Source organism: Sturnus vulgaris, chromosome 14 (assembly GCF_052056855.1).
Source record: "Sturnus vulgaris isolate bStuVul1 chromosome 14, bStuVul1.hap1, whole genome shotgun sequence".
NCBI classification, from domain to species: Eukaryota; Metazoa; Chordata; class Aves; order Passeriformes; family Sturnidae; genus Sturnus; species Sturnus vulgaris.
Genome location: NC_142256.1, coordinates 17,736,152 through 17,760,506, shown reverse-complemented (window position 1 = coordinate 17,760,506; position 24,355 = coordinate 17,736,152). Strand labels below are relative to the sequence as shown.

At 43.7% G+C, this 24,355-nt stretch overlaps 2 protein-coding genes across 4 annotated transcripts in view; one reads left to right on the top strand and one right to left on the bottom strand.

Moving 5' to 3' along the window:
* The window catches only part of LOC148222184 (uncharacterized), an 83,158-nt gene that overhangs the window by 16,565 nt on the left and 42,238 nt on the right, over positions 1-24,355 (bottom strand). The gene's annotated exons all lie outside the window — the stretch shown is intronic.
* PASD1 (PAS domain containing repressor 1) overlaps positions 7,502-24,355 on the top strand; it is a 115,160-nt gene continuing 98,306 nt past the window's right edge. The window contains exon 1 of one of the 2 annotated variants that reach the window (XM_088173436.1): positions 7,502-14,507. The gene's annotated coding sequence lies outside the window, so the exon portion shown is untranslated. The remainder of the gene's footprint in view (positions 14,508-24,355) is intronic. The other variant, XM_088173432.1, reaches the window with a different exon arrangement.

Genomic DNA, 24,355 nt, shown 5'->3' with positions numbered 1-24,355 from the left:
CACTGCAGCGTTGCCAGGTAACGGGAATACATCTCTGGTCTGAGCCGTGCAAATCTCAACCACATCTGTGACGTGCACCGGACACAGTCTGGGCTCTTAGGAAATCTCTCATCTTCTGAGAAAATGATCTCCAGTACGGCCAATTCCCTCAGGCATCGGATACCTTGTTCTATTGTGCTCCATTTTCCTTGGTGCACCTGAAGATCTTCTTTACAAAGGTATTTGTCCTTCACACTTGTCAGCAGTCGCCGCCAGAGGCTGAGAGTTTCTTGGGTTCTCCCAATCCCCTGGTCAATGGCCACATCCTGGGACAGAGATCCCAGTTGCCTGGCCTCACTTCCATCCAGAATGGTGTCATTGGCTGCAGCATCCCAGATGCGGAGCAGCCAGGTCAAGATGGACTCATTTGTCTGGCAGGTGAATTCCCACCGCAGGTCACGCAGCTCACCCAGGGATAGAGAGTGAGTGATGATTTCTGGCTCTGTCACTTCCGCTGGGTGTGAAGGTCCTGCCACATCCTCGTCAGTCACTATGCGGACTGATTTGCTCTTTGATTTCTTCTTCTGAACGGGGGCAACTGCTACTGGTCTAGGCTGTTCTGGTTCAGTGATGGTTTGTGTGGAGATGCTGATGGCGCTTCTGGCTTTTTCCTCCTCTGTGGCAGACTGCATAGACACGGACACTGTTGCTTTGCTTTTGGCTTTTTCCTCCTCTGTGGCAGTCTGCATAGACACTGACACTGTTGCTTTGCTTTTGGCTTTTTCCTCCTCTGTGGCAGTCTGCATAGACACGGACACTGTTGCTTTTTGTTTGGTTCTTCTCCTCTTTGTGACATTCTGTGAAGACATGGACGAAGTTGATTTGTTTCTTTTTTTCCTCTTCCTCAAGAATACGCTGCAGTACACCATGTAGTGTTTTGTTTCTAAGCATGTTGTAGGCTGTGCAGAGGAGACAAAGCAGAACTAACAACAATATTATGCTGTCCTTAGCATCCAGCAGGAATTCAACATTTCCAAAAACTACTGTATCAGGCCGGAAAGATTGGAAAAAATCATCCTTTACCCCTCCCCCCAAGGGCTGGGTGTGATTGGTAAAACCCCGGATGTAGCAGCCTAGACTAGGACAAGCAAACAAAGTCGAGTATATATTCCGAATTATGTTCATTGCCTCAGAGGTTATCATGCAGTAGACATAATAGGCCAATAAAGCAATTTTTATACCATATCCTGGTCTACACAGGAGCATTACAGCTGGCAGATAGTTCCCCATGTGTGGAAAAATATAGAGAGCAAGATATAAAACCCATGTAAGCATGTTGAGAATCATGGTGAATACAAAATTGTAATACTGACTTTTCTCAGTACCCTTCGTGCCCCACGTTGGGCGCCAATAAATGTGTTGGTTTGAAAGTAAAACCAGTGCGAGACTCCAAGTCAGTAATACAATTTAATAGGAAAAAAGAGAAAAAATAAAATACATGTAATAATATAAAAGAAAAACCACTGACAAAGTCAGAAATACAACCTGACACCCTGTCAGTCAGGGTGTTGGTAGCAGTTCATCTAAATGGTGGCTGCAGTCCTCCTGGATGACAGATGTGGTTCCGTTGAAGCAGTGCTCCTGTAGAAGGTGCAGTTTTCCTCCAAAGATCCAGCGATGATGTGGAAAAGGTCCGACTTTCCTCTAGGATCCAGTGGAAAGGTCTGCCTTCGCGTCCCAAACCCCAGTTTTTTATCTAGGTAGGAAAGGCTTGGCTCCTGCCCCTGGCTGGAGCATCTCCCAATGGGATGATGTAATCTTATCAGTCACACAATAGGACTTAATGGCCCATTAACAGAATATATCTTCTGGAGGAAGGATGGGTTGTGAAAAGATAACGATGATCATCCCCCTGATCTTATCAGATGGCACATCAGCAGAAGATATCTCCCACAGAGATAAGGATCACCACCCCTCCTACATTTTAACAGATGGTGATAGAATACACATTTTTGCATTGTACCCCAGGACACTGCTGAAGCCGTATGTGGTGAGGAGACACTCTTAGCTGGAGCTGACTCCACATTAATGCAGAGAAGATTCTTTAAAGCTAAAATGAAGTATAGACTTGCAACTCCACTGTGTGGATGGACCATGGGATTTAGCTGGGAGGAAATAGACCCTTATCAGTACATTTCACTGCATGAAAAATACTCAATTTCTCTGCAAAGCAATGGATTTTGCATTGGGCTTTTTTAACTGAGCAAAGTCTTCTGTGCATCCAAGTACTTAATTTTTGGTGAACTAAAAAGAGGAGAGGATTGCAAAAGAAGCTTTCCAGAAAGAAATTTGTATCCTGTACATCAACTTGTTCCTGTTTGGACACTGCTCACAAAACACTGCCTTGCAGATGTTTGGATAACTGGTACTTAACTAAGAAAAGACTCATGAGATTGATTTTCTAGGAACAACAAAAACTTCACACATTATCATCTCCTCCCTTCACCTTTCCCTAAGGAGGGCCTGTATTTGCAGAGGCTGCACAATAGACAGGTCTATTCTCTTTGACAGCCAGAGCCAAAAGCCTCTTTCTGTATAAGTCTAAGGCCAGATTATCTATGGATTCCTGTTAAAAGGATTTTTGAGATTTTTCAGCATTCCTGTTTTCCTGGAATTCTCTAAAGCAAGTGTGCTTCTGTGAATGGACTTCTTGATAGGTGAACATGCAGAAGTGCAAGTGACTCTGATCAGCAGAGTTAAGAGAACAAAACTGAAAGATGAAAGCAACCTAGACCATTAATTTCACATTTTCTTATGGAGAAAAATACTTTGAGCAGATACAGCATGTGGAAGGAAGAAGAAAAATGCCACCACTGGCAGAGTTGGGAAGTTGAACTATGTGTTGAAGCTCAGAGATTGAAGGCTCCAGAGGGTAATTCTTGCTGCTGCCTCTTAACTCAGTCAGAATTATGGTTGCAAGTGCAGTGAGCACCAGAAGCTTCCATGTGAATTCTGCCAGAAATATGTTGGGCAGTCCTATGAATAGGCAAGGAATGCCTTTAGTTTGACAGGTAATACTTACTTTCTCCCATCCCATCTCCAGACAACTGCAAGAGAAAAATATTGTGATTCACTGCAGGCCAGTAAGACAGGAGAGATTTTTACATTTCTCTGACAGTGGATTTCAGTTGGCTTCAGTGGACATGGTTTCATGGGCACTTCAGCACTAGGACTGACCTAAGTGCAAATCAGGCAGGGTTTTCTTTTGGGTGGATTTCTCTTGGCTGTTATTGACAGCTTTCCTTAATTTGATTTTCATGAGTGATGTGGTGATTTGAAATAGTCCTATGCATGAGCTGAATGTAAATTGAAGACTGCAAAGTAAACAAATTCCCAATGCAAAAGGCAATCTCAGAGACTTCCAAAACCTCATAAAAGTAATTTCAAAGTAAAAATCTGTATGCTGAAAAATATTTAATTTCACAGAAAAAAAATTTAAGCAGCATGTGTTTTGCAGTTTGATGGTGTTCCATACAACACAGTATTAGTTTCCTTGTTCACTTGTAGGTGTCTGCTCATTAAGTAAGATCTTTACAAAGTGTCGGGGCGGTTTAAATGCTTTAGGGGATGAGTATATTTATTATGAGCTGATAATCCTTGTAACTTGTTACATTAAAATATAAACGGATTATATTCTGATAAGAAGCATGAAAGTGATTACTAAACTGTGGGAATAAATGTGTTAGAACCCTAAACAATGTAATAATCCTCTAAGGGGAAATTGCACCTCATTCATTTATAATGGTATTGTGATAGGCTTTGTTTTAGTCCAACTTTTGAGTCAATGCTTCCATGAAATTCTCATGACTTGCCTTCCAAAATGACATCAAAGACAAACGGAGAAAAACAGTCTTGACAAAACCAGGTCACTACATCAGCAAGAGCAGAGTGGGCTGAGCAGCTCTGCTTCCTAAATCAAACCCTTGCTGCAGGAGCACTGCTGAGCTCTTGTTAGTGTGTCACAAGTGCCATTCTCAGCAGTGAGGGACCAAAAAGTGTCGCAACTCTAAAAAAAATGGCTGAAGGCTTTGGCCAAATCCTAGTGCCCATCTCCTCAGAGCACTGCTATGCTGAAATGAGGATGTGGAGGTCCTCAAGGTATCCTTTTAGGAGGATGTCCTGGTCCCAGCTATACTTTGTAGCTAGGAATGCACAAGGAATGAGGGGGAGCAGTAAGACCTTTGTGCCTAAATCAAGCAAAAATCCCAGCAAGGGATCTCAGGGGTTCTGCCAGCCCTGTCTTTCCAGAGGTCCTTTCATAGTCTTTGCCAAACTCCGAGGTGTGGGAAAGACTAAGGATCTTCTAAAGGATACATATCTGGACTGTTAGGGAAATGTATGGGCCAGAAGCCTAATCTCAGTCTGCCTTCAGAGCAAGGAACTGTCAAGAAATCATCATCTCCATCTCCTACCTCAGTTCCTGTGTATCCCTAGAAGAGCTGTCTATCAAGGGACAGAGAGTGGGATTTGAATATGCACACAGGGCCATGCAGGCTGCTTTGAAATTGCCATTTTGTCAAAATAACTTCAGGTACAGTTTGGCTGTCTGCAGTGGTGGGGTGGGACCTAGAGTACACTCAGGAAAAGGACTCTCCTCCTGGATATTGTGTGGCTGTATCCTCCAGGCTTTTTTGTAAAGGCCAAGATAGTGTCTATAGCCAAAACTTAACAAGATAATTATAGCTGGCAGGGATTGGTAATTAATGTCTAGTACAACCTACTGTAACATACTGCTGTTTTTACATGTGTTTTGTGCAAAGTGGGAGTGCTGAGGCATGCTCATTTGCTGCTGTCTGATGGGGAGAGGATGACAAATCCTACAGGAAGAAGGAAATGTGCTTCCCATCTTTTGGGGTTTTAATTAAGTTGCAGTGGCAGAAATGGCAAAGTGCCAGAGCTTCTCCTGCGACTGAGCAAGCACTTTACAGAGAGGGAACCTGGGCACAGGAGGCTTATACAGGTGTCTGTGTTCAAGAATGTCACAGTGCAAGCTGGCTTGTACTGAGCAGTGAATTTGGCCACTGATTGGATAAACAGCCTGGCTTAAAAGGCCAGCCCCCAAAGAACAGAGATAGGACAGGATTGGAGACAGACAAGGATTTAATCCAATGAGTTCCAGCCCTGGCTGCAGAGAGCTATTGGTCAGCGGGCTGAGCAGCCTGACCTGGGGGCCAATCACAGACGTTTACCCGGGAACACTGAAAGGGGTATATAAAGCGAGGTCAGAACTGAATAAAGGCTTTTGCTACATGGATCATAGAGTGTGGGATTTTCTGTCTCAGATTCCACGCCGTTCGAACTCAACATCTGGTGAGCCCTGACGTGATCTGGCATAGCCATACCGCTGCGAGTGGGGGAGACCGGCCGTCCTTGAGACGGTGAATTCTGGCCGAGAGCCAGGGGAATTCTGGCCTAGAGCCAGGGAACTGCCCAAGAGGCAGAGAAGGGCTGGCAAAAAGCCAGAGCCGTCCAATAGAGACGGGTGCTGCCCAAGAGGCAGGGAAAACACTGGCCAGATTCAGGAATACGTCCAAGAGACGAGAAAGACGCCCAAAAAAGAGAGGCGACAGGAACTGACCAGAGCCAGAGCATCCTAGAGACGAAGGAAAACTTCAGCCAAAAAGCTACAAGAAAACCATGGGGAGCTTCTTTTCTACAAACACGCATCCAGTGATAGAGGTATGGACAGAGTTTTTGGAGGAGTGGGAAATTGAATATGAAAACGAATTGCTTTTTGATTTAATACTATGAACAAAAGAAAAGAAGGTGGAACCGACTGTAGAAACTACATTAAAATATAGACTATTGGACTAAAATTGGAGAAGAAATACTAAATGCTGCCTTAAAAAATGATAAAAATGCAATTAGAGCTTTAAAGCCTTGGAAAACTATCTTAAAGCTGATAAAAGAGATAAAAGCTGATTTATCCAGCAAAAGCATGGAAGAAAAAGTACTTACTCCATGCAGAGAGACTTTACTGGCGGGTAATTCCTCATTTGCCAGCCCAGAGACTCTAAAAACACCCCAAACTGCTGCGGGAGACATCTGAGAACAATCTCAAAATGGCGGCGGCCGCCTGGCCAGGACAGAGGTCCAGGGACAATACCAAAATGGCAGTGGCCGCATGGCCAGGGGAGGGAGAAAGGAAACACAGCCTCCCTCATGGGAGGTACTTCCACCACAAGCCCAGCCCTGGGGGGACATGCCTTTGCCCCAAGCCCAGCCCCGGTGGGACGTGCCTCCAGCTCCAACCATGCCTTGGTGGGAGGTTCCCGCGGTCTCAGTCCAACCTCAGGAAGTCCGAGTCCCGACCCAAGGCTAGCCCTGAGCAGGCATGCATTGGCCCCAAGTAGCCCTGCCTCCAGGGGGTTTGGCCCCAGCCCAGCCTCCAGAGGGCGTGTCTCCACCCCGGCAAGAGGGCGTGGCACTGCCCCAAGTCGCCATGGAAACCCCCACCGAGCCCAGAGAGCAGGCGAGCCGTGATGACGTCACGTCAGGAGTGACACAGGAAAAACCCGGAAGTGCATCAAGACTGGAAAATGCCAGCACCAAAGCCCCGAAAATGACTCCAGAACCAAGAATCAGCCCCGATCCTGCTGGAGATATAGTACCCACATTTTCTCCACACCAGGAGCCGAGCACGGAACAGCTCCAAGAGGTCTCTGCACAGAGGAACAGCCAACACACCCAGGGAAAAGACACAAGCTGCATCTCAGCAGCCAACCTTCAAAAAGCAACTCCAGCCCTGCTAATGTTTAAATTAGAAGTCGTCTCTTCCTGGGACCCAGCTCTCCTCTGGATGACGGTAAAGCAAAAGGCTCTAGAATCTGGTGATTTAGAAGTGGCTGAACTGATTGCAGTGCCTTCATCAGTGCAGTGTCTTCACCAATAGAAGAGGACTGGCAGGGTGGGGGAGATACGATAATGGCATTCCCAATAATAAGGGGAAATGGAACTACTCCAGATAAATATGTACCCTTTAATTGGCAAATTCTTGCAGAATTACGCCAGTTAGCTCCTAAGCATGGGTTGGGATCCCCTGCAGTGATAAATATGCTTAGATTTGTGACTGCTAATGAACTAACACCCTATGATATAAAGCAGATTGTGAAATTAATCTGTGCTCCAGTGCAGTATATGATGTTTGAATTGGCCTGGAGAACATATGCAGAGGAGCAAGAGTTAAAAAACTCGAGGCTATCACAGCAAGACCCGTGCTTTGGGGCAGGGGTTCCCCACCTCATGGGAGTGCATCCCATGGAGGATTCTCAGACTCAAGCACACTTAAACTCTGCAATATAAAACCAGGCAAAAGAACTGGGGATGAGAGCACTAAATAAAGTTACAAACATGTCTGTACCAACCCAGAGATATACAAATATAAAACAAAATCCTAGTGAGTTGTACATGCACTTCATAGAATAATTACAAGATAGAATAATTACAATATTTGGAAAAACAAATAGCTAATGAAGATGCAAGGAATCAGGTATTGTTACAATTGGCCTGAGATAATGCCAATGAGGATTGTAGAAGAATTATAAGTGCATTGCCCAAAGAAAATCCATCCCTGGAAGAAATGATTAATGCATGTGCTAAGGTCAGGACAGCGTCACACAATATGGATATGTTAGCTAACTCTTTTGCAGCTGCAGTAAGGATGAAAGTGAATTGTTTCAATTGTGGACAACCAGGCCACGTGAAAATGAGCTGCCCCACGAAACCAGCCTCACAGAAGAAGGCTCAGGGACAGGGCAATGGCAAGTTCCTCTGTAAGCGATGTGGAAAACTTGGACATGAAACCAAGGTATGCAGATCCAAATATCATACTTCAGCTTCTTAAGGAACAGGGAAACATGAAAACCAGCGCAATGAGGGAATGCGCCCAGACAGAAATGTTTCCTCAACCTCCTGCCCAAGCCTTTGTGATCAGCTTACAGCCAGAACAAGGGGATCAGCCGGCCTGGATGTTTACACCTCAGCCACAGTAACTATAAACTCACTAGAAGTGCACAGAGTCCCCCCTGAGGCTCAAGGGCCCATAGGGAAAGGACTAAGTGTCCTTCTTTTGGGAAGATCCAGTGCTACATTACAAGGTATCTTTGTGCATCCTGGTGTGATAGATGCTGACTTCACAGGGCAGATATATGCCATGGTATCCACTCCCTCTCCACCTGTAACTATTCCTGAAAAAACTAGGATTGCTAAACTTGTCCTTTTTAAGTCTTGTGTCCCCAATGCAGATACAAAGGAGCGAGGAGACCAAGGCTTCGGATCAACAGGACAACCAGAGGTATTTTGGACTCAAATCGTAGGTAAAGACAGACCTATCATAAAATGCATTGTTACTATGCCAAAAGCCAAGCCCTCACAGATAGAGATTAAGGGTTTGGTTGACACTAGATCTGATGTTACTATCATTGCTGCTTACAAATGGCCTCTCTCGGCCCACTACACTCTCAGGAACCGCTATTGCTGGTATTGGAGGGACTACACAAAGTTATCTTAGTGATAATCCTGTGCTGATTAAAAGTGATAAAGGGCAGACAGCCACAGTGAGGCCATACGTGCTAGCAGATTATATAGGTGTGTGGGGGAGGGATGTGTTGTCAGCATGGGGGGTCTGGGTGGGGACAGATTTTTAAAAGGGGCCGTTGTGATAGAGGGCGAACACCGTCCCGCATTTGCTTTGAAGTGGCTCACTAATCAGCCAGTGTGGGTTCCACAATGGCCCCTAAAAGAGAAATTAGAGGCCATCAAAATCCTGGTTCAAGAACAATTGATTCAAGGGCACATAGAACTATCCACAAGTCCGTGGAATAGCCCAATATTCGTTATAAAAAAGAAATCTGGAAAGTGGGATTACTCCATGACTTAAGAAAAATTAATGCTGTTATGGAAAGCATGGGTGCCTTACAGCCAGGTATGCCATCCCCTACAATGATACCTGTCTCTTGGGATATCCTGATTGTGGACTTGAAAGACTGTTTCTTTACTATTCCATTACACCCAGATGATGCCCCAAAATTTGCTTTTACAGTGCCTTCTATTAACAATGCTGCACCAGGGCAACATTATCAATGGCGAGTGCTTCCGCAGGGCATGCGAAATAGTCCAGTGATCTGTCAGGAGTACGTGGCTCAAACAGTCTCATCAGTGAGAGAGCAATTTCCAGGGGCATATTGCTACCATTATATGGATGATATTTTGGTAGCAACCCAGACAAAAGAAGAACTTACAGAAATTAAGCTAAGCTTATTAAAGGCACTGAAAACATTTGGGCTGCAAATAGCTCCTGAAAAGGTGCAGCAGCAAGCACCATGGAAATATTTGGCACTAAAAATCTTAGATCAGACCATACAACCACAAACTATTCAATTCTCAACAAAAATTGAAACACTAAATGATGCACAGAAACTTTTGGGTTCTATCAACTGGGTTAAACAGTATTTAAGATTAACTGATTCACAATTGGCACCATTATTAGACCTGTTAAAGGGCAATCCAGAACTGACTTCACCAAGCAAGCTGAATGCAAAAGCAAAGGCTGCTCTAGAAATAGTAGAGCAGGCTATAACAAAGAAACAAGTCCACCGGATATGCCCAGAGGTGTGTGTTACTGTGTTTATTATCATTGTTAAGTTTCATCCAACAGGAATTATCGGGCAGTGGAACTCACATTGGCCTGATCCTTTGCATGTGTTAGAATGGATGTTCTTGCCTCACTAGCCCAAAAAGACAGCTCCCACCATCTTTGAGTTAATAGCACAATTGATTATCAAGTGTTGTCACAAGTGTTTGCAGTTAAGTGCTAAGGATCCCTCGAAAATCATTATTCCTGTGAAGCAGGAACAGTTCGAATGGTGTTTTGCAAACAGCACAGCTTTACAAAGTGCTTTGCAAGGTTTCTCGGGTCAGATTTCCAATCATTTGCCAAGCCATAGACTGCTTAAGCTAAGTGGGGAGACTGAACTCTCTCTCAAACCTCTCAGTAGCCGCATACCTTTAAAAGGTGTCACAGTGTTCACAGATGGCTCTGGGAGAACAGGGAAAGCCATTGTAACATGGAAAGAGGGGAGTGATTGGCAAACCCTAGAAGGATACGAGAGTAGATCATCTCAAATGGTAGAGCTACGAGCTGTAGCTATGGCTTTTCAGTATTTCCCTCACACTACTCTAAATGTGGTAACAGACTCTGCATATGTAGCTGATATCACTCAAAGATTAGATCAAGCTCTGTTAAAGGAAGTTGAAAATGCACAACTGTTTAAGCTACTTAAAACTCTGTGCCTTGCCATACAAGCTAGAAGTTGTCCTTACTATGTATTACACATCAGAAGCCACACAAATTTGCCAGGTTTCATCACAGAAAGCAATGCTCGAGCAGATAAGTTAGCTGCCCCTGCCTGGACAGCACCACAGCCAGATATGCTTACACAAGCAAGAATGTCACATGATTTCTTCCACCAAGGTGTCCGAGCCTTGCAGTGGCAGTTTCAGCTGTCAAACACAGAAGCTCGTAACATTGTTAACACCTGCACTGACTGCCAAGGCCACACTGCACCACTGCAGATGGGGTAAACCCTCGTGGACTGCGTGCTTTGCAAATCTGCCAGGCTGACGTGACACATATTGCCGAATTTGCCCATTTAAAGTATGTACATGTCTCAATTGACACATTTTCATCAGCAGTCTGGGCTACAGTACACACAGGAGAAAAGGGTCGGGATGCTATTGCACATTGGCGATCTGCATTTGCTGCCTTAGGAATCCCCCATCTCATCAAAACTGATAATGGTGCTGCCTACATTTCACAGAGAACAAGAAATTTCTTACAGCTCTGGGGAGTGTCACACCACACTGGCATTGCACACGTATCAACAGGACAAGCCATCGTGGAAAGAGCACAGGGCACCTTAAAAATTACACTTAAAAACAAAAGAGAGGTGGGTGAAACCCCACAGAGCAGAATAGCAAAGGCTGTATACACACTAAATCACTCGAGAGTAATAGAAAATTCCCAGAATCCAGTTATCCTAAATCACTTCCTATCATTACAATCATCTGGTGATAAACCTTTACCTAAGCCCAAGGGGATGGTGCGAGACCTCGACACCAATAAGTGGGGGGGTCCGTGGAATCTCATCACCTGGGGACGGGGGTATGCATGTGTAACCACGGACACAGGTACACATTGGGTACCTGCTAGATGTGTTCGTCCTGCACGGAACCACAGACAACGTCCCCGTAAGAGCTCCTCGACGGATGTGGGGGAGCCAGATGCAGAAGGACAGCACCCTCCCGAGAGCTCCTCGACAGATGTGGAGGAGCAAAATGCAGAAAGATAAATGGGAAAACTCACCTACCTCACAGAGTTATGAGACACTGAAATAACAGAGTTGTTTGTTTACAAAATGTTTTAATGTTTACAAATCGTTTTATCAAGTTGGAATTTTGCACAGTTCTAAAACTGAATGTTATATTAAGTTATAATTTCAAAAGAAAAGTTTAAAGTTTTATGGTTATAGAATTATATTTCTAAGTTAAACAGTTAAATTGTTATATGTGAAACCGAAAGTGCTAAATTCACCTGACTGCCCCTGAACAAAAGCCCTGCAGCTTCTGATATGTGGAACTCTTCACTATCCAAAAGGCCAAATTTATTGAGCTAAGTAAAAACCCATTCCAATTGAATAGATGCTGTTAATGTAATTTTGTGTGCAAAAGGGCCCTTGCAGGCAAGATTGCAGAGAACAAGCTGCACATGTTTCAAAATTTTTCTTCAAATTAATAAAAAAGAAACGGGGAATTGTCACAGTGCAAGCTGGCTTGTACTGAGCAGTGAATTTGGCCACTGATTGGATAAGCAGGCTGGCTTAAAAGGCAGGCCCCCAAAGAACAGAGATAGGACAAAATTGGAGACAGACAAGGATTTAACCCAATGAGTTCCAGCCCTGGCTGCAGAGAGCTATTGGTCAGCGGGCTGAGCAGCCTGACCTGGGAGCCAGTCACAGACGTTTACCCGGGAACATTGAAAGGGGTATATAAAGCGAGGTCAGACCTGAATAAAGGGCTTTTGCTACATGGATCATAGAAATTACATAGAGGGTGGGATTTTCTGTCTCAGATCCCACGCCATTCGATCTCAACAAAGAACAGTATCCGTTCTGGCTAACAAGCCTTGTTCTGTGTTGCTTATTTACTTAATAAAGAGACCTTCACCTGTGTGACTATGTAGGATTTGGTGTTTCCACATGAGTAGCAGTAACAGCACTCAGTCTCTGGCAGGTTTCACTAAAGCCATCCAATAGCATATGTAGCAAATGCTAATGGAAGCCACATGGCACAAGCTTTGCTCTTTGTATGGATTACCTCAGAGAAGACTTAGCAGAAGCAAAAATCTGTTGTGAGGCTTGGAATGTCATGCTGTGCAATGTTCTCCTAACGGAGCTACTACTGCCTGCTGAGATCCAGAATTTCCCTGGCTGCACCTTGTTGGCAGAGACTTCCCAGTTTCCAGGTGATGTAGCTCAAGAGGGCTTCAGATCAGCTGCCTCTCCCCACACCCTTCTGATGCCGTGCAAGTCCTGCAGGGGCACGGAGAGGAGGCACCTGGGCGTATGTGCTGCATCTGCATCCCGGGGAGGCTGTGATGGTGCAAAGCAAATGCCGAGCATGAGCTGGCATCTGCCTTAACCCAACAGGTCAATCCAGAGGAGGAAACTAGAGAAGGAAAAGTGAAACTTACTTTTTTTTTAATATTAGGAAGACCTGCCTATCTTTATCTCGATGCAAAATAGATGACCTCTATGACCTGGAACTTCTCTGCATTGGATTTTGAGCAGAGTAAGCTAATAATGACTGAGTATAATTGGGATGCAAAATTGAATTCTTGCTTCTTGGTATAAATGGGAAGCGATAGCGTATCATGTAGGAGGTCTTTAATCATCTAGATTTATTACATTTTGTAGGATTATAAGTGTTTTAAGCTTGTTGTTTCATCTTGAGCACTGACAGAGGCAAGCAGGTAACTGAAGGTACTCACAGAGCATTTTAATGGGGCTTTTTCCTGAATTCATCTGAAGCCAAGCTCCCTCTGGCCACAGCCCCACCCTCTCATCTGCATTTCATAAGGGTATTACCGCTGTAATTAATAGGACTTGTATAACAGTACCTAATTAAACTGATCATATAGTGTAAATTTAACTTGATTATCATTAACCTCAGTGAACTCTTCAGGAGATTAATCCTGGTGATTCACTCAGCACAGAGAGGAACAGCAGCAGCTCTGTGGAGGACCAAAATATTAGTATGCAAAAATGCTCTATGCCCCCAAACCCTGCAAGGTAGGTCTAGGTACCAACAGTAGCACTGGTGTCAGGGACGGGAGTCTCCCCACTTTCAAATTGCTTAAAAGCCACTGAAATGCCAGCAGGCTTCTACAGTGCCATTCTTAAAATCACTGGATAAGGAGTCTGTGAGAGGATTATGGCTTATATAAGAGTTTCATGTCTGTCCTAAAGCTGCAGCTCCTATGCATTTGTGCACTGCATGGAGTGTCTGCCAGTGATTCATGGACACCAGAATGTCCTGAATGATTATGAACACATTTTGTTTAGGATTATTACAGATACAGGATTTAGTCCCAGTCTTATGAAAGCTGATGTGATTTAGTCTGTGGGAAGAGAGCAGAGGCAATAATGTTATACTTCTTTATATTAATTACTGCATGTTAAAATGCTGTATACTTTGCTTCTGCACATTGTGCTGGAGAATTCTTCGCTAAAAAAACAAATAAGCCTTTGGTAAAATCATAGATTTTTTTCTGTATGTGGTCCCAAAGTACAGAGCATGGGGTTTGTCCTGTCTTTGGCTGAACACATCTGTTTGTTTGCTGCTAATAATAGTTTAATCAATGGAGTTGATTCCTGCATATTCTCCATCTGACAGTAGCCCAGAAGACCCAGATGACAGCAAAAATGTCTTTTGTATGTGTCACTTTTTCATTCTTTTTGGTTGTTGTTGTTATGTGGTTGTTGCTTAATTAAAAGCTAAGAGAAAGTTTTACTCCTGTTTGCATGAATGGTCACATCAAATGGTACAGGAAAATCTAGGCCAAGCTGCTTTCAGAGGGCTAAGGAACATTATACCATTGCACCGTTTCCTTTCATAGTAACAATGCTTCTTTAATAAACGTCAGACACCTTTTGAACTTTCTTTGAAACTGTTAGTTTTGCTTTCCATAAGTACCCTGTAGCCCACCTTGCCCCCCCAGCTCTCTGTGGTGTGGCTGTTATTAGGAGATGTGTCCATGTGGAATGGGAAGGAGAGGGATGTGCACAGGGTGCATCCTCACTGCCTGCAGAAATGGTGCTGGTTATATAACACCCGTGCTGGGTAACGAGGTGAAACTCTCAACTCTTCTGTGGGAGCTTTCAGAGGGTTTGGGACTGCTGGCTGGATGAAGGGTAAGTCAGGGACATGTTCCTCGGTGGGGGCTGTGTGTTGGGGTGTACGGGTAGGTGTCAGTGTGTACAGTGCTGAAGAGGGGCTGCAGCATTAATGACTGAGATATTGGTGCAGGCAATAGTACCTCAAGCAAACACTGCCACTCAGCACTTTACCTGAAATAGATCATTTTAGGGTATTGCTACTTTGTGAAACAGCTCCGTAATTTATTTATGCTCTTTGTCTGTTTTTTTCTAACATGTCTCAAACACAATTAAAAATAAGCTGTGCTTATCCATAATGGCTTTCCTTTAATAGTGGTAGTAATACTTTGTGCTGAAGCAGCGAAATGCTTTATATCAAATGATCCAGGATGCTGATACTATTCAGAATGTAACTTGCTGAGGCTTTGCTGTTATTCTTTGCACTCGCTTTTGTTTCTTGCACTTGCAGACTTGTACCTGTTTGCAGCACAGTTGCTGTGTTTGCTTGTCCAAGTACAACTGTTCATGTTGACTGATAAGTGCATGCCGGATGATTGTCCATGAATGCTGGATATCCATGTCTGGATGTGCTTGCCACTGTCATGGAAGAGTTACATGCTTAGCACTCTCATGGAGCTACTGTCAAATGTGCGTCTCAGAGCAGAAAATAATCTTAGCTTGCAACAAGATGAATAAAAGGAATGCCTGAGCTTTTCAGGGTTATATTGTGGAAACTGTGTTTGCACTGTAAGTACTGTTTGTGCTTCAAGTACCTGAGAGGTACTGGGGCAACTGGTTCCCTTACAGAGATAGAAGGGCTGTGGGGAGGGGTTGTGCATACACAGCACAGGCAGCTGTGAGCTCAAAAGATTCCAACAGCAAGAAACTCAGCCCAAATGAACCTAAATAAACAAGGGATCTGAATTATTCACAAACAGAAATGCTTGTTCCTGAACACTCAGGTGTCTGAATCCAGAGCAGCCTCAGGCCATGGGATTGGCATTGTGAGGGTGAGCATTGTCCTAAAATGAACTGTGCAACAGAAAGCCTGTTAGTATTATATGCAGGCTTATATTCCCCCGGGACTGAGAATCTCTTGTACTCAATTTTTAGACTTTTTTTTTTTCTAAAAGAAAACTTGATGTCACAATTCCTGTCACTTTTGCTTTTGCATTTGTTTCTTGTGATATTCAGCTAGAATAGCAGCCTGCCAGGGCCCACATCCTATATCCTATTTAATCTTTTTCTCTTTCTCTTGCTGTGCTTGAGTCCAGTGGTCCCATAGATCTGGCTGATCCTTGACTGGTTGTGTGGCCTTTGTATGAGGAGACAGGTATAAATATATGAGCTTAACCTGAGGGCAGTCTCTCACTCCAGACTCAAGGGATCTGCACAAGGACTGGTTGCCACACTGGATCTCTGGGGTTATGGGTAGTCAGATGTGTGGTGGCTACTTCTTTTGCAGCTACTCATTTCTAGGGCTTCTGGTGTGTTGCTAAAGTTTTGCAGGGAGTAGCTCCCCGATGTTTTGTACCCCCACCCAGGCACCTGGGAGGGGTGTGGCATGAGCAGCTGGGGCCATAGTGTCCAAGACCTGGACCCCAGGAGGGAAAATGAGCTGATGAAATCTCATCTTGGTGGCAAGTGTGGTATATACATCTTTGTGGTATATACATCTTTGCACCAGGGCAGGTGGCTTCTCTGTGCTGCAGAAACACCCTGTCACTTGGGAAAAGATCACTGGTTCCCCCAGCACGGCAAAGACAGCAATGGGGTTAGGCCATCCAATGCTGCAAGCTCCCAAGCATTGTGTACATCAGTGAAGATAGGTAGATTGCCATAAGTGACTATAGGTAGAGAAATATCACATAACTGTGTAGGTTTTCATACATGAGCACTGAGGTGGCTTTGTAAGTTTTGCAGCCCCATACCTGAGCCTGCAAGGTCCCGGTTGCTGCCTACAGATGATAAGCTTTGCCCTATATATCAAGCAGACTTCTCTGTGCACACACCTGTGTTTAATTACCATTATGAAATGGTAACAAAAAAATCTAAAATGTCATTACAACATGGTATGGGGCTAGGATTTGCAGTCTAACTGCAAGGTTCTTGATGGCAAAACCATTCCAAGTTTGTGTGAACTCTACTCTACTACTGGACGGTTGTTGTCCTCTATGAGCAGCAGCCCTCTGAGCAGGCTGATGTGGCTAGTTGTTGGGGAAGACGAAAATGGAAAACCTTTTAAATATGATTGCCTGGTAAAAGATTTTGAGAATATGGAAACTATAAGCAAGATCGAAATGAAAGCCATCTTTGAGATACCAAACCTTAGTTACTAAACAACTAAAAAACAATAGTATGGCCAGTTGAAAATAATCCCCTCTTGACTGAACAATCCCCTCTACTTGCAGACAGGTCCAAGGGTCAGAAAAGACCCTACTAGCTTGGTAAAGAGGGTCCAAAGAGTAGTTTTTAGGGTTTAAAGTATAACACAGTATGGTAATGTAGTGATCTTTATAGGCTGTATGTAAATGCATAAATTTATGTTATAAATGTAAATTTATATCTTGCATTAGATTGGTTAGTGAGAATTAGAATATTCAACACAGAAGATTTACTGTATTGTAACGGGAACCTCTCTGTCTTATGCTCTTACTTCTCTTACTGCTCTTACTCTTACTGCTCTTGCGTCTCTTATGCTCCTACCTCTTACCACCTTTACCCCTCTTACCTCCTACCCCTTGCCCTCTCTTTACTCCTTTTACTCTTGCCCTCCTGTTCTCACAGGCCTGCTCCAAGCTGTGGCTGGCAGCTCCAAGCAGGGCCCTTTCACCCACGCTTATGCAATAAACCATAAGTTCCAACACCTGGCTTTAGAGATCTCTCAGTCCCGACCATCCAGACCCACAGCTCCTACAGCTTGTTTTGTTTGTCACTGACTTGCCAGGATATGTTCATGTCAGCACCTCTCCTAATTCTTTCCTGTGGTGGAAATTCTGCCTGGTTAAAACTCCTACCAGTTGGATGCCTCAGCAAGAGCAGTGCTAGGCATGCTTTGCCCAAGGAGTAAAACTTCCTTCTTGAAGGAGAGTTATTTTGGTGTAGACAAGGGTCAATAAGACTGCACTGACTCCCTGATGTTGGTACCTATTCTGAGAATGGGTGCTAATCCCACCTTACCGATGTAAAGCCATTTTATGAACTTGGCAGTAAAATGACTCCGGTACTTATAAACATTTCAGGATATTAAAATGGCCTTAAACCCTACTGTGTTTCCTGCTTTAGCTTGGAGCAGGCCCAGAGCTGGCCCAGAGCTGGGTTTGACTGGAAACTCAGCCACTGCCTGCAGTCTAAGTTCCTTGGGATTGGGTGATGGATCCCTGCCCTCTCCCAGTCCTGTCTCCTTGATGCCTTTGGTGCAGGCTGAGCCCTGAGAGTCTAGCTCCAAGATGCAGCCAGTGACAGTCTCCACATGCAAACTTCAGCAGCAAATTGACAAGGAAAATAAAGGCTTTTATTCTGTAGGGAGGAGAGGACAAGAATTATTTCAAATATTCTAATAAGCCCCTAATGTAAATAACTAAATGTTCTTCCATTTTAGTGTTGCTCTTGGAAAATTTTCCAGGATGTCCTTTAAGAACTCATTGTAAAATAGTGAGATGTTCTTTTCCCACAGATGTATGTTAAAACAAAAACATTTCACTTGGAGTTATTACAGAATTACCTGGTCTTGGGATTACTGTGAAGAGCTTTGGGAAATCATTCACTGGGGCTGCATTATGTGGGAAGTGCTTCAGCCATGCAGATCCATGGTTTGTATAGCAGGGGAGGCAGAGGTTCAGAACATGATCTTGCCTGCCTGGCTTTAAATGAGGAATTGTAGGTGTTCTTTTTCAGCAATGAAATTGGTTCTGTTCTTTAACTTTTTAGAATAAAAAGGGAGGCTTTACTACAAATAGTATTGCTTGCAACAACCTTATGGACTCTGCCAATTTTTTTTTGCTAGCTGAAGTATTTCGTTGGAGGAATCAACAGAGAATTACTTCCAAACTTGTTTTAACATTGTAACACAAACACTTGTACATAGGAAGCAGAGGTCTTCCTCTGTTTGCATCCTTCTCTGTGTACCTGGAAGAGCAGTCTGGCCCTTACCTGCTGCCACAGAGCACCTTGGGGAAGGTGCTGAGCCCTGTCAGGGAAAAGGAGATACTGATTCCTTGGGGAGCTGAGCCCAAGGCAGACCAATGAATTGCTTTGTTTTCATTGACTCAGGTAACCTTTTTGTTAGATTACCATTCCCTTCACAGGGACCAGAGTAATAAAGGTAATGAAGGACAAGTAATAAAGGCAAGAACAGATGCTTATCAATCCTAGTCCCTCTGACATGCCAGTCCATTGAGGACTGTTTCTAAATTCATTTAGAATTTGATTTTGAATCACTGTAGATGTGCTAATTGGGAGCTCCCCTGCTCAAAGCTCTGCTTCAGCTGAGCAGAAAATACTTTGCCAGGCTGTTTGGTTATTAATAAGCTGCTTTTGGAGCACCATGTTTGAGTTCTCGTGGCAGGCAGGCTAATGATATTGGACAGGGAGCAACTGTCACTTTTGCTAGATCTGTCATATTGCGTGTAATCTGCTTACAACATGCAGTGAAGGTGGGCAGAAAGATGGGCTAATCCACCTTAGGGCTCCACCCAAAGTGAAATTTGGAGTCTGTTTTTCTCAAGAACAGTTATCCCTTAGAAACTGTCTCAGAAGCACAGAGAAAGCTAAGAACCTGAACAGGCATCAATTTAGCTGAATAAATTTCATCTGTGTCTGCTCCAGGTCTTCTAGACCCTCATTCCTGAGCAATGATAAAATAGGACTTCTGAGGAACAGAACTGACATGGAATTTGTCAGAAAACATGTCCTTGCACATTGCTTAAAAATGCAGCACAGACTTGGAAGCAAATCTGAGCATTTTCTTATACAGAAAAGGGGAATGAGACCTGATCAGCACTACTGGACTCTCAGCAAAGCTTTTGGGAGTGAGAGCTGTGGAAGTAGCAGACAAAGAGGCTCTTGGTTATCTCTTTCTGTTTCCAGTGGAGCCAGATGCCAACTCCTAACCTAGAGACCCCACTGGGACCTTATCTACAGCAGTGTGAGTGCAGTCCACGGGCTCTGCAATGGCTCTGTGATGGGTCTGGAAAGGCGAGGAGGTGTGAGCTTCTGCTGACACCTTCCTGCACCACCTCCTGCTGATGTTCAGCCCTAGGTTGTTCTTCACTATTGCTGTTTTAGGCCTGACTGTCTCTTCATGTTTCTGTGGTAGGAAAGCAGTGTATTTCTCCTAGGTTTCTCTCTCTTTTTTTACAAGTGAGACTTCACCCGTTCACAACATGTTTTTCAGAAACAGCACCCCATTTTGGCCTCATTTGGCCAAAGTCCTAGGAGTTCCTTGAATTGGAGTAGATAAATAACAATGTTGATGGAGGTGCTGCTTAATATTAAACTAAGTCTGTTGCTGAATCAGGTCCTTGATCTTTGGCAACCTTTGTGCTACAAAACTATTTATACATGCAAACATTAAATTGTAGATGCAGTTTCTTCAGATAACACTGCAGCATATGGGGCACAGGGCTGAATTTTATGGGGCAATAAAGCTCAGTGCTGAACACTGGAAATTGTTTCCTCTTCACAGGCCTTTATATCTCCTTTTAACAACTGTTCCTCCATGGCATTTAGTAGTTTTTATGAATATCTTTGTTCCCCTAAAATTGTCCTGGCACCTATTCAGTGCTCCACAGGCAGAAGGTGTTTGCTGGTATTAATGTCTTTTCTGTGGTTGCATGAGAAGTTCCACAGGAGATTGGAATACTGTATTAAGCTGGGACAGTATATCATATATAGGATTTGAAGGCTGTCAATTACAATATGCATTTTGCAATGATGAGGCTGTACAAAATATGCTTGCAGTAAGCTTCAGGAGATCCCCAACTTTATGGCTCCCCACTGGGGGATCCACAACAGTCAGAGGTAGAGATGCCTACCTGATTTACAGCTTAAGAAATTACAGTTTAGGAAAGCAAGACAAGAAAGTAGGTTTAAATGCTATCAGAAAAAGGAGGTGGGAGATAAACTAAATGGTTTATTAAAATCATTCAGTGGCAGGCTCTAGGTTCAGTGTAGAATTCCTGGCTGTCAGCCCACCAATGCTAACAATAATCACAAGCCTCTAAAATACAGAGCTGAGGTCCCTCCATTTCCTGCAGATACCAGGGAGCATGTGAGACTCATTGATGGCCGTCATAGGCAATAGGTTGTGCCACCAAGGATAACAATTGTCTTGGGGTGACTGTATGACATTGTATTCCCCTATTGTCTGTTTTATGCCTAGACATGAGTCCTGTAACTTTAAGCTAGTCCCGGGGGAAGGAGGGAGGGAGCCGGAGGAATTCTTTCTGCTCGATTTCACACGCCTCCCCCTGTACCCGGCTCTGTGGGAAGGGAGTATAGCTTTTAGCTAGCTACTTGTTTCTTAGCTGAGGCAAGAAGTTTCCTGGGACTGCATACAGCTTCTTCAGTAAATTCTGTGGCATCTTTCTGGAACTGTTCAGCTTAGCTCCGGCCCGAAACACCAGACCTTCACCGGGGGCCCTGGCGGGGGATGCCACATACCGGCTCTGGACCTCGGGAGAAGCCGAGCAGGATTTTAACATCCCCCAGCTTACTCTGCAGCGAGAAGGTTTTATTCATTCGTTTTCCCGTGCCTCCATGCACTCTATGTGTTAAATAAACAGGTTTTTGCACTTTCCTCCAATAAATTACTTTTGTTTGGTGACGGGAGGGAGTGCCGAAACCCGCCCTCTTTTACAGACGTTCATTTCAGGACGTTTCCTCCTAACTTGTCTCAAACTGAGACAAGTTCACGAGTAGCTGGTTTAAGACTAAAGAAGGCAGTTCTGTCTTCTGTTCCCTGCAATCTCTGCTGCGTTAGCACAGTGGTGGCTAAGTAGTTGAAAGCTGATCTTTATAAAATGTCTCTCCATGCATTAGCTTTCAACCACGCAAGCCTGATTTTTCATGCAGAGGAGGTTGGGAGTGGCACAAGTGCCTTTCCAAGGGTGAGATTTGCTTGAGCTGGTCATGAAACTGCACCCTGAGGGCTGCTGAATCGGGTTGCTTGTAAAAGTCAAGAGCATTTTGATGTACAAGATATTTATGTTCCCTCTTAAAGGGTTATAATGAGGATAGAGTGATAGCATCAGGGAAATGGGGTCACAGAGTGGAGCCCTGGGAAAGCGCATGCCTGGCTCCTCTGGTGCTTTCCTGGGGATGTGTTTTGGTTACTGACTGCTAAACATAGCAAAGCTGGAGCTGCATTATCATTCTACTGAATGTCAAAAAGTTTGTCGTGTCTTTTTGGAAAGCACATCACTGTAGCCTTAACCAGATGTCATACAGAGGCTGTTGAAAAGCACAGCTCTGTTACCATTACAGTACTTTTTTTTTAATTTTACCTTCAGGAGGAAATATTTGTTGGAATTAAGTTTTAGTTCTGAAAGATGGAGACGTTTCTACCTGGAATGGTATCTATGAGTACAGGTAACTTTTTCAGAGGATAGAAAAATGTTTTCTGGTAAGGTTATATATTTGGTTTGTGTGTTCTCTGCAGTCTTCACCATCATATAATTGAGGGAGGGGTTTCAGATGGTTTTAACAATTACTTAGGAGGTGATGAACAGTCTTTGACAGGTTTTGAAGACTCTTTAGATGATGCTTTTGTATGAGGCCTATGAGGATGAGAATGCTGTACTGCCACTGGAGAGATCCAATGAGGCATTTATGCCTGAAAAAACACTCCCCAAATTAGCCCACCTACCAGACAGGGGCTCCACTTTGAAGGCATTGTTGGGGAACCCATGAAAAATGCTGGAGAGCACCCCAAACAAGTTATTTCTTGGAAACTGGACCCTTTTCAGGCATTTCAGTTTGTATATGCTGAGCCACTTGTCAGAAGTTTAATAGTGTTTATCTCAAGTTCATCTGGCCATGGGCGTTGGGGGTTTTTTTGAGGAATTTAGTTTTAAATAACATTTCCCCTGTCTAGATCATTATCATTGTTAGAAGGGATCTCACTCTGCATGTGAGTTACTGCTGGCTCTCATAGGCATGGCTGTTTTTACACAAGTCAGGATTTTTTCCTAGAAGGTGGAAAGGTAGGCATTGCTCCCACTGGCACATTATGGGGCACGATTCTGCAGCCTGGCTTCGTCTTACTCGCTTATCTGTATTTCTCATTGGGCTCTATCAGAGGGTATTTCTGCAGTTCTGACAATTTGACATCCTCTATGTCAGGCTAAAGCTGTTAATTTTATTTTGGGATAGTTTTGTTTGGTTGGTTTTTGGGAGGAGATCTGGGGTAGGTTTGATCTTTTTGAGCTGGACACTGGGGTTAAGGCTTCTTCCTAAAGGTGCTAGCCAAGGAAACTGAGCCTTGTTAGAAATAACACAGGTACTATTTGCAATCTTACTTCTGATGAGGGATAACTGCTGGAACACAAAAGCTGTGATTGAATTTTTCAGTTGTGCAGCAGCACTTTGTTGAACAGGGATTAACCTAAGCATGAGCTTAGTTTCACTACAGCACTTGCTGAATAAGGGTCTAAGTTAATAACATCAAGCAATAGCTGGTGCCAGAACTGCCTTCAGCTCTGTAGGAAATTCAAGGCTATATTTTTCAAACACACAAGCCCATTGCACTGCAATGCCTAGAGGAAAAATTCACTTTGCATTACCAAAGCTGAAATTTGGTGGTTGCAATGGATCTGCTTTGCAGTAACAATGCACTGGGTGGCAGTGCAGTTGGAACAGAAGCTACCATTGGTCTTTGGAAACAGCTTTTGTATGAAAAAAAAAAAAAAGCTATTAAGACATTATTCTGTGAAATGGCTCCAGACAAAGCATTGAGCACACAGCAGTGTATAGGAGAAGAAAAATGTGCATTAAGTCTTCTTTATCTATTGCATGAGTAAGCAAAACTTATGTAAATATGCCTTCTTATAAATGGCATTTATCTTATTCTTATAGAGGAAGCAATGGTAATGTCTCTGTCTTTCAGATGTAGGTATGGAGTATAGATAACTAGCATTACATGTCCATTATTCCTGTGGATCACGGAAGAAAAGAAACCAACTAAAAGCAACTCCCTATGACCCTTACTTGGAAACTTTAACGAAGTCCCAAAGCTTCTAATCCAGGATGATAATGCTATCAAGTCTGTATTTGAAAGACAGCTATGAGAGTGTGAATAACCTGTCAGTTTAAGATTACCTTTTTTTTTTTTTTCCTGATGCGTTCTGCATGTGCTTCAGGAGGGAGAAGGTTAAGATGCTTTTCTAGTATAGTTGCAGTTTTCTTGAAATATATCTGAACTGGCCAGTGAGAAAAGCGTCTCAGATTGAGTTGGTTCAAATTCAGAAAAGTGCTGTAACAGCCTGCCAGCATGAGTCGTATTTTGGGAGTGTTTGTGCTTCACAGGCTGCTCCCCAATGGAACACACTTCTCTTCTGGACAACTTTCAGCCTTGTCAGCAATCAGTCCATCTGCTTTAAGGATAAATATATATATATTAATAATGAAAGGTATACTAACAGATTGACATTTCACGGGATTTTAGGTATGAACCTCTGTCTGCTGAAGTCAGAGGCAGCTTTGCCAATAACAAGTGTGTTTTGTCACAGCATAGTCTAACAGTGCAATTGCCTTTATAAACTAGAGTTATCTAAAGGCATTCCATAAATGTCAAACAACGTTTGACTGGGGTCCCTTGTGCATTATTTTGTGAGTTACTAGGGTTTGGAAACTAGATTTTAGAAATCTATCCATTTGTGGAATAC